Source organism: Polyodon spathula, chromosome 13 (assembly GCF_017654505.1).
Source record: "Polyodon spathula isolate WHYD16114869_AA chromosome 13, ASM1765450v1, whole genome shotgun sequence".
NCBI classification, from domain to species: Eukaryota; Metazoa; Chordata; class Actinopteri; order Acipenseriformes; family Polyodontidae; genus Polyodon; species Polyodon spathula.
In genome coordinates, this window is record NC_054546.1 from 5,109,810 (window position 1) to 5,121,338 (window position 11,529).

Genomic DNA, 11,529 nt, shown 5'->3' on the forward strand with positions numbered 1-11,529 from the left:
AAATGCAAAACTGAAACAAGCCTCTTTCTCCTTCTCCCTCAACACAAAATACATTATGCAGGATACAGACTCTAAGAGGTATGAAACCATTCCAGAATTCTAAGAGGGTTTTAGGCTTGCCCAGGGGACAGGAATTTCAAGTAGATGACTTATCTCTTGCAGACTCGAAAGCAATAGGTTGACCCAGTAGTATCCCTCCTTCTGGCAAAATATTTCAAGTGCCTTTTTTTAATACAGCAGAAAAATCTTTGACACATTACTTACTATTCATTTCCTCTTGCAACCGAGTAAATTCAGATGAAGAAACAATGGGGATGGGTTGAAAACATGAGAATATGAGCAAGGCATATTTGCATATTTAAATAAACTACATTAAATATACACCCAGAATTGACATACTATATGGAGATGTTTCAGTTCAGTAATTTTATACAACAGCGTTGTTCCATTTATACCTGTTTTATATCCCTTGATTTGCATCGAGCAGATGCTGCAGTTGAAAATGAGAGAGGCAGTGGTTGTGATTCTTCGTGTTTATACAGTATTTAGCAGAACATTTTAATAAAACATTTATACTAATGTTCAAAAACTATTAAAGTACATTTATAAATGTTAATGCTAATGTTATAAAACATCTTTAAAAATAACATGACTGTGTATATTCCCGCCTTAAGATATTATTCTCCTGTTAATGGAATGCAAAATTGAGATATTAACGTGCTGTATACAGATTAGATTAAAAGCTACACAAATCAGACACACAGTCATTTAAGTGGTTATTTCCACTGCCTCTAAATTAGGGCACAGCAAAAAGTAAATCAGGAAATTAACCTCTTTTTGCATCACCTTGTATTTAATCCCAAAGTGGGTTACGTTGATTATACAAGACTAACGTGGTTACTGGCCTGAAAAGAAGGTCAAAGCTGGTTTTCCATGGCAGAATGCGTTATTTATGAGCTTCTAAACAGTAGTCTTTCAGAACAGCTTTATCACATTACTTCTACAACAGAGTTCAGTATAGGAAGCATTCATCTGCACTTGATTTTTTATCCTTGATCAGATGGTAAACTGAAAGTTCAACACGCAACTTTACCTTGGGACAATCCTACAAAGCATAATAAATCTTTGTAATCATAGACACTGTTATTGTCCTCAGACACATCTTTAGCAGAATCTATTCTACCAATGCACTTGTTAACTTCAGGTGAACACAACCTAGTAAAAGGCAGATAAGAAAAACTGTAACAGTAATAATTAATCAAAGCACATGAAGTGCAGCACTTTAAATGCATCTTTATTTTGCATGCATCTGTGTTTTGCAAAACTAGATGGCTAAGATTCTGCTGTAATTTCATGTTCCAACTTTTAGTCTTCATGCAAATCCCCAAATTCTGTTTCTTTCTGATAAGAAATATTCATTATGCTTTTCCCCCTACGGGGGGTTTGTGATTGAAGCATAGGCTTTTAAGATCAGTCAAAAACCTAAATGTGATCTACAGTACTGTATGTTGTTGCTGCCTTTTCTCCATACACTTAATACATGTCAACCCAGGAACTACTTCTGGTAAGAGCTGTCACTTTCTTATACTAAAAAAAATAAAAAATAAAAAATATATATTTTAACCCTGACAATGAAGAATGCTGTTGCATTATACAGCACCATTCCTTTGTAATACCTGAAAATATTGCAGAGAATGGTGTTACAGTAGGTGCATGGCTGAATGTTTGAAAGGCCTTCATATCGTGCATCTTGACAGTTAATTTATACCGAGCCTTAGTTAGTGTTTTGAACTACTTCTAGTGTTTTCTTGGGGGGGGGGGGGGGGGGGGGGGGGGGGGGTGGTCATGAGAAAAAGGCTGGTAAATCCTGACGGCATGCAACTAGATTTTTATTTCAGTTGAGAAAATGTAATGGGTTGCAGCAGATTGCCTAATCGTGCTATTGTGTGTTACAATTAGCCTTCTAAAGGAGATATTTGAAGAGAAGAAATAATGTGCTGTTCTACCCACATCAGGCTGCCCGGCAGAGAGGACATGATAAATGTTTCAGTGGAGAGGAGTGTCGATCACTCCCGTGGGTCCTGTGATAAACTGCAAGGTCTAATGATTGTGCAGACATTAAAGTGGCACTGGGGGATTTTTGGAGATTGTTTCAAATACTTATTTGTAATAAATCCTGTAAAAACAAGAGCCCCAAAGTTCTACAATATAGTACCAATTAAAGAGATTTAGTCAAGATGGGAGACTTTATTTATATTATTATTATTATTATTATTATTTTATTATTAAACCTACATCATTTTGAAACATTTTTCTTATTATTGGTTGTACAGAACACCTTTGGTTTATTGTACGATCTGGATTTGATATATCATAGAATATGTGGTTTTAAAGCGTGATTTGGGAAGGTAACCAAAACCAACCCAAAACTATGCCGGAATGTAAATGACTTTGCTGCTCGCAAGCTTTATTTAATTCTGAGTTAGATTTGCAAAATGATAAGGCACTCAATTTTGTTATACAAGCATTGTGTGTCGACTCCCTGTGAATACAAATATTTTTGGTGAATTTAATGTTTATAGTTCTGGAAGCACCCCACAATCCAGACCTGAAAATCCCTAACATCAGACACATGCCTCTTTCAATCAAAAATTGTCACATGTTGGAATCTATAGTATAATAATCTATAAGCCACATTTCACACAAGTGGCAGGTTGACAAAACGTCATCTTGCCAAACAAATATTTTCGCGTATAAACGTGCCATTCACAAAACTACAGCTCATGCTCCCAGCTCTGTGTCACAGTACACCTGCTAGTTCTGAGACATGAACTCTTATCTCTCTTGTCAGTTGTGTCTACACATTTTATTATTCACATGCCAGACACTAGCTGGGATAGATAGAATTTAGATATAAAATGACTGGTTTAACTCGTTACCATCAAAATATTTATTTTAGGACTTAGAAGTACAGTAATAAAAAAACAAAAAAACGGTTATATATTATATATTTTAAACAATTTATATTTATATTACAGTTCTCTGATACAAGTCAAATTTATTTTGGTCGCTCTGGACTTCTACCACTTGAAATTGAGAAAATCCACTTTCAGGACTTCGATTAACAGGAATAATTATTTTTTGAAATTCAATTTCGCCTCTTAATCAAGTCATAAAGTAATTCATTAGGAATAGTAATTATTTTTGCCCAAGTCTCCAGAACAAGATATGTACATGATTTATGTTGTGATCACTGGATTACGTCACTTTTGTAATGCATTTTAATTCCTGATTTTCAAAATAAACTAAACTAGAAACATTGTGGAGGCTTATCTTGTCATTTGAGCAGTACTGTAACAGCTGATTGAATATAATGCTTACAATATATTCTTCCTCCTTGTAAACACAGCTAACAAAGATGTCTTTGCAAGGCGCACTGAGTATTGGTGACACAAGTTAGTTCCCTGCCTGCAAGTCAGTAGCAGAAAGACAGCTGCTTCACTTTTGGATGCAAATACATTAGTATACCTTTATACACACAATCCACATTTATAAGCAGGGTTGATAAGGGGCGTATCCAAGTAATTCAAGATAGGAATATAAATAATATGTAACTGTGATAAAACTTTTTTTTTTTAATGTATATATCGGTGGGGGTGCCTTAAAAGCAGAATCTAAAGCCCCTTTCACACTGGTGTGCTCTACCTGGGTCAGAACCTACCCGATTCACAATTTTGCACTGCTTTTGATAAAGCAGGGTTGGCCTAGGTTGACAGAGGCAAGCACTGAAGCATTTACCCTCTTTTGAAAGACAAGATAGGAACAGAAAGAAATGAAATAAAACAAATGGTATAAAAGCTGTCAAGCTGGCTAGCAGGGTTGTATACTGCAATTGCTCTCTGATTAAAATACAACCAACAGACTTAGTAATGGTGACAATAACACCATCAGGGTGCAGAAGCAACTCTGAAAGAAATGCCATTTTAGGTTGTTTCTTTACCATGGACAGAAATAGACTTTTACAGCTATACAACCCTGCATGCTGATATTTAAACCCATATTTAACTTAGCAAGGAATTATACACGGTCCTGCTATCACTGTATATTATTAAGCCTCCTAACTTGGTGCTTTCCCATTCTCCTAGGGATCTAAACAATAAGAACTGGGTTTAGAACCACATTTGAGATGTTTGGCTTGACCTTTGACCATCAAAATATTTATTTTAGGTCTTGGAAATAACATTATATTGAAGTCATCACTAATCTAATGACTTGAACTAAATGATAAAAAAGTGACTTAAAAAGCAAACAATTAGACAAAAATAAAATAAAATATACGGGTTTCATGAACCTCCCTATTTTTGATGTAGTCACAACTACATATATAATATAAATATAAATAAATACTGATCTGCCTTTAAACATGTCTTTGGGGAAGTAACACTCCCGATTCTTTAGAATTTAAAGAGAAGCTACTTTATAGCACTTAACTCCTGGTGCACATATACCATGAACTCTAGATTCATTCATGCATTAAAACATTAGATTACGCATGTAACCCTGGTTCCCTGAAAGAGGGGACAACTAACAACCAATACTTTTGGGATATGCCTGCCACAGGTCAGGTATTTACTGAGCATATTATGTCAGAGCTGCCGATAGGCTCCTCCGGGGAGTGACGTTCTCGGTCCCGCCTCCCAAGGAAACAGTCACTCCACAGAGCTCACTTCCTCTTTTGCATCCAATCCGCGAAAGCGACCAATGAAACCTTGGACCATTTGTTGGTCGTCTTCTCTTTCCGGGAACCAGGGTTACATTTGTAACCTAATGTTCCCTTTCAATTCGAGGACAACCACCAATCAATGTGCTCCGTCACAATTGATGTGTTGGCCACTGCTCTTTCTTGCGACTGGGAACAGATCAACCAGTCGTCCAGGTAGTTCAACACCCTGATCCCCTGCAGCTGTAAGGGGGCCAAGCCGGCATCCACGCACTTCAAGAATGTGCAGGGGGCTAAGGAGGGGCCCAATGGCAGCACGGAAAACTCAAAGACACTTCTCTGAAAGCTGAAGCGGAGATGTTTCCTGTGCGCAGGAAGAATAGGGACGTGAAAATACACGTAAGTCCACTGTAGTAAACAAGCTGCCCAGCTGGACAGACTGGAGAATGTGATGGTATGTGACAATTTGGAACCTCCTCTCCCTCAAGAACCCATTTAGGTGTCTCAGGTCTAGGATGGGCCGAAAGCCGGAGTCCTTCTTCGGCACCAAAAAATACCTCGAGTAGAACCCCTACCCCAGTGTCACAGGTTATCTCTGAGCTTGGGTCTGTCTCAAAGGTCAGCTCTTGAACTTGTCCTTCCTCCCTCCCAAGAGGCCGCAAACAGGATCGCATCTTGGTCCTCCTCAGCCTTGCTGACACCCGGCTCTGGGACATCCGGGATTACCACCGTGAATACAGGGCCAGCTGCAGGGCAGAGGCCGGGACCACAGCAGGGGCTTGAGCCTGCTGCTTGGTCAAATATTCCAGGCCATCTGGTATTTCAAGTCCATAATGTCCTGCGCCTGTCTCAAGTGTCTGGCCTGCTTGGAACTCCGAGTGGGAGACTTAGAGTGGGTACGAGACCGAGGCACCAGGGAATGTTCTGCGAGGGGCTCAGGGACCGAGCCCAGCACCTTGACGTGCAAGCATGGAAATTAGCCATGCTAAACACCGAGGCACAGAACGTTTAAGCACCGAGGGTACCGAAGCGCAGAGGCACCGAGGCTCTAAGGCACTGGGGGCAGCGAGCACCGAGTGCACCAGGGACGTGCTGGGCGCCGAAGCACCAAGGCAGGGAGTGTCTAAGCACCGAGGCGCTGAGGGCGGCGAGCACAGAGGAAGCCAGGGACATACTGGGGCACCGAAAGCGCCGAAGCACCAAGGGCAATGAGTACCAAGAGTGTGTGCATGAAGGGCACCAGGGACATCCTGGGGCACCGAAGCCCCAAGTCAGGGAGTGCATAAGCACCGAGGGCACTGAAGCACCGTGGGCACCAAAGCACCAAGGGCACTGAAGCATCAAGGGTGGCGAGCACCGAGGGCACCAGGGGTACCGAAGCACCGAGGCATGGAGCATATAAGCACCAAGGGCACCGAAGTACTAAGGCATCGAGCACCGAGGGTATAAGCACCAAGGTACTGCGCAGGTGCTAAGCCTTAAGCGCGTGTAATCACACAACCTAGGGTAGCTCGTAGCATACGCTGGGGTGGATACACAAACTCTTGACTGCAGTTAGGCACGGGCAATGATGTGAACCGCGTGCAGTCACACACAACCGGGGCAGTGCGCAGTGTACCCTGGGGTGGAGCACAGGCTGAAGAGTTGCAGTAGTATAGAATGTACTGTTTGTGTTTAATTTTTTTTTTTTTTAATTTTTAACTGCAGAACAGTAAGGAAGAAATACACACGCGCACACAAACACACACACACACACAACAGCAAGGCTGTGAGGGTTTTATTATAACAGTTACCACGCCAGGCGGGAAACTGATTTTTTTGATTAGGTCAAGCACACCGAGTGGGTGGGCCGAGACAATCCGGCAGAGTTGACTCAACAGCGGGGCATGGCACAGTCAGGTCCCGGTGGAGGAAATCTCTGTTTTTCTTTTTTGTAGCTGCAATAGCAGGAGAAAAACACACAACAACAGATGCTGTGGAGTTAGAAAGCAGTATACAATTGCCAAGCGATGCAGGCAGTTGAATAGAAAAAAAAATTAAAATGAAGCACAGATGCGCAGCATTTTAGCTCAGTTTCAGATGCCGAGTTTCTGATTCCGGGGAAGTGGCAAGCCGACTTCCAGCAATCTAAATATTGCAGGGGAACTCCAGAAAAACTCGAGTGGGAGTGTTTTCACACAGATTAAATCCCAGCAACTAGAGAGGTTAGTATACCTACCTTACCTACTTGATGTGAGAAGCAAAAGAGTAAGTGCGCTCCGTTTGTTCCCTCGGGAGCCGGGAGGTCACTCCCCGGAGTGACCTATCGGCAACTCCGACAGAAAACGCTCAGAAAATGCTCAGTAAATACCTCACGTGTGGCAGGCATATCCCAGAAGTATTGGGTTGCTGGTCATCTTCGAATTGAAAGGAAACTGTTCCCGTGTTCATCTGCCTTTATCTAATACACGTATTCCTTATCTGTCAAATACAGTATATTAAATACAGTACACATTAAAACGGCACACGCACAAAAACAGCAAATCAAATGGTGATTGCAATGCATGTATTACGTCGGGGTATGCACAAACACTTCAGTGTGAGTATTCTATATATGACGAATGGTTTTTATACTGATCCTGGTTTGGATAGATTGTTAAACGCGATGGCAAGCGGGCTAGTAGTACAGTCAGAAATCGGATGTGATAAATCTTCCGGGGAGCCACCTCGTTTTATAGCTAACAAACGATTTTTTTTTTTTTTTTGTATTTATCTTTTAAGAAGAAAAATACCTTAAATGTGGAAACACTACATATACCAAGTCACACCTACTCTATACTCTATACAGCTTGAGGTGGCGATGCAAAAATAAAATCAGTTTCTAGTTTTGTCCAGTGTGAATCATTAATATATGTAACCTGCAGGCAAGAACAGTCAGTCGTATTGTCGAGTGTGTTTGCATTTATCCACACAATATGAACAATACCGTACCACAAACATAAAACTCAAACTGAAAACTATAAAACGGCAGCGTTGCCTTTCCACTGATACAGCACGACTGCCAGAAACATCACCTGTGATGCAATTCATTGTGTTAACATAGCCTTGAGACCACATTCCTTCTCAAACACGATACACATTTTTATTTTAATTTAATAAACATTCTTTGTTATTGTATTATACAAAATAAATAATAATTATACATATATTTACAATCAAATAAAAACGAGAGAGGTTAAAAATATATTTATATTCTAACACCGTAATCTTACCGCAGTGGATCCTGTGTTGGAGAGAACTCTCACGATAACAGGCTGCAACCACGACCAGTTTCCAAGCAAAAAGGAAATTCCGGATAAGCTGTTTTCAGTAAGAGGTTGCAAGTTTTGAGACCGACTTGTAATTTATCAGAAAGGATCAGGACATTTTTTTTTTCGTTCCTTAGTCTGCTGTCACAATTGCCTTCCCTTTGCTTTCTGTTTCACAGAATACGAGAGAGACAGTCTCCTGGCGCTGTGTTTAGAACAACATTCATCCAACACAGCGGCCCCGCAGCACTCAGGAAATGCAAGTCTATATTACATGGTTCTGCAGTGCAGGTTAAAAAGAACCGTTTCCTGGTGTTAAATTCTGAAGAACTAAGAACTGAGACATACTAAGTGAGAGCGTAATATCAGCCAACCTCTTATGTGTGTTAACTTATAGCTATATTTGTGGCTCGTTTAATTTATTTTTCATACATTGGCACAGTTGAGAGAGGTAGAACGTGTTTTTTACTGTGTTTGATCATGGATCTTTCTTTTTTTTAGGTTTACGTGCTAAGGTTAAAACCAGTTGGATTTCAATAGATTTTAAAGAGCCCTCTTGAGGATAAAATGATGTAAATTACATAACTAGAACTGCCAAACAAAAAGATTATTGTTTGTTACGATCACAGTAAAACAAACCTTTTCATACTTCTAATATGTATTTTCCTTGTTTTGGATTGGATAATTATACGTGTTTACATCAGCTGGCACTAGCTGTTCATATTACAGTGTCATTAGATCATAACTGCATGGTGCTTGCTTTTTTCATGTTGAGCATTTAACACTACATCAAAACAAACAACACATGACATATCCAGAAGATTCACTTTTCAAATTTTTCAAATTCAATACATTGGTCATTGTGGCCGGATCTGTATTTATTCAGAATTAATATAAATACACAATCAGTCATACTTTACATTATCTGTATGCTTTTAAGTTGAATTATTTACTATTATTATTATTATTATTATTATTATTATTTATTATTATTATTATTATTATTATTATTAGTTACTATCTATTTATAGCGCAGTCTGGTGGCTGCAGATTGCATTTGCGCTTTTTTTTTTTTTTTTTTTTTTAGGAATTGCAGTTATTGTAAAAGAGAATGCGAAATCATCGTTTTATTAATTTACCTACAAAATAAAAACCACTATTACCTATAAATGCATTGCGAAGGTTTCTTTTTATGGTATTTGCTGTTTGTTGAGCTTAATATTATTGTTCTTCAGATTAAATGCATGATTATGTAACACAGGTTTGCTCAGCAAGACTTAGAATGCAGAAAGCATTTGAAACATTTACTATTCTATGAAATGCTACCGTTTGGGATTAATTGCAAGAAGACTACCATAACAACATGTTTTTTTGTTTGTTTGTTTTTATTTTGGTATGCTATGTGGTGGCATGGTGTGATTTTCACAGCACACTTTACAGTAACTAGCAAACTATTATTAGAATTGAATTTGGGTGGTAGTTCATTTAACACCATTTGAGTTTTACCCTGTGTTACCCCTTAAGGTTCCCTATTCACAAAGCTTTAACTGACAAGCTATTTCACACATTTTTTTAAGGTTGATGTTTATGACCAAGTTTGACATTCATTTCTTTAACAACAATTTAATTTATAACTGTATGTTGTTTATGTTTTTTGGTTTTGTGGAATAGCAATCAATGCCCCGTTGTTATTAGGTGTTTTGTATCTAGAGTTTAACAGCACAAGACCTGCATTTTATTGTTATTTTCAGTTTGAACCTGTCCACAGTCTAACTACAGTATACTACACCTTTATTACAGTCAAGGCAAGAGCTGTTGAAATGTAATAAATTATATTAAGAAATACTAAAATAGACGTAATAAATTCAATGCCAGACTGTTTTGTTTTTGTTTTGTTTTTTATAATATTTTATTGAAAAAGACTTCTAGTCAAAACTTGTGTCAGATAATTAAATTAACATATCTTTTAAAGCAAGGTCTGAGTTTAAATGAATGGCTTCAAATGTAGGCTGTCATTATAAATGAGTGAGCTATTTGTTTACAAGTGAGGGGCGAGAGGCTTCTGAGACATGTATAATATGCTCTGAAGAATTCAAATGAATTCTAATAAGCAAAAGATTCCATTGTAAACAGACTGAATAAAACCATGAAATGCATGCAGCAACTACCTTGGCATTTGAGGAATTATCATACTTTTTTATTGCTAGGTTATGCTTGTACAGTACAGGAGTTTCCATATTTACAGCCCCAAATAAAGATTGCTAACTGTGCATAATAAGATGTACTTTTTGCATAAAAGTGCTGACTCTTAATATTATGCTCCAGTTGTTGTAGATTCCATATGGCAGTAAGCATAATTACCAATTCTGCATAAAAAAAAAGAAAGTGATTTCTTTTGAAGACGGTTGAATGGAAGCACAATATGATAACACAGGAGCTGAGATTTCAACTGCATTGTCTGACAGTGTGTACAATAAACCTCCTTTGAAATTCAGATATAAGAACTCCTGAGAGCGCGTGGGTTGTACAAGCTCATGTTTTGAATGTGAGGACATCCCCAGAAATAAATCAGCCTGATCCTTTTCAGGGTCTTGGGGTGGACTTGCCATAATCTGCCTGTACACAGAGAAATATAAAGAAAAGCCAATATAACTGTGGGCTGTTATCAATGAAACAGAAGGTCGTGAGAGACTATTGGATTTACTGCTTTATTGCAGTTATTATAAGCCACGACACATCTTCTGTTTAGTTTCCATGACGCCATTGTGTTGCTTTGTAATTCCATATGTGAAGTTTATTGTCATGACGGTGATATTACCTAGACTATAGGGGGATGTAGTTCTATGGCCACAATCAACAAAACATTGTGTGGGGCCTATACAAGATCAATGTTATAAATATCTACCAGTAGGTGTTATTCATATTTGTCATGAAATTGATTTGATAATCTACGGAAACGAAGCATGAAGGTAGGTATTGGTTAAAAAAAAAATCCTACCTAGTAATCCTACCTTTCATTTGCTTTTTAATACTATTTTCACTCCTGTCCCAATCATTAAGGTCAAGTTAATATATATTTTAGGCATGTAGTTATAATAGCAGATCGGTCTTCATGGTTTTGTGCCAGTGAAATATAGAGATCATAATACTGTAAAGGATAAATGGGATTCACAAGTGATGCTATGCGCTTTGCACTACTGCCAAATTCTCTTTACAGTAAGCCTGATGCACCCGACTTGTGTTCAGATGTGGTGTACACGTTAAACATTACATCCCTCCTGCAATGTTAACTAATAAGCAACAACTCACGCACCACTTAACACCTGACCGAAGTCCACGTTAAGACACTTTATTGCTGATACTCTTAGTCCAATGTTCAGTTTTTACAACTTCCTGGAAAGAGAATGGGCCGGGTCTAAAGCATCTGAAAGGTCTGAACGGGTCTGGGAGACTCCAGTTATCAGGGAGACTTGATGGTCGGAAAGAAACTTTTAAACTGGAGATACCATCCAAAACAGCAAA

General features: G+C 38.7%; 1 protein-coding gene across 4 annotated transcripts in view; it reads right to left on the minus strand.

The window, feature by feature from the left end:
* Window positions 1–8,607, minus strand: part of LOC121325763 (receptor-type tyrosine-protein phosphatase epsilon-like) — a 53,176-nt gene extending 44,569 nt beyond the window's left edge. For 2 of the 4 annotated variants that reach the window (XM_041268725.1, XM_041268724.1), the window contains exon 1: window positions 7,972–8,607. The gene's annotated coding sequence lies outside the window, so the exon portion shown is untranslated. The remainder of the gene's footprint in view (window positions 1–7,971) is intronic. The other 2 variants (XM_041268721.1, XM_041268726.1) reach the window with 2 other exon arrangements.
* Between the last annotated feature and the right edge of the window lie 2,922 nt (window positions 8,608–11,529).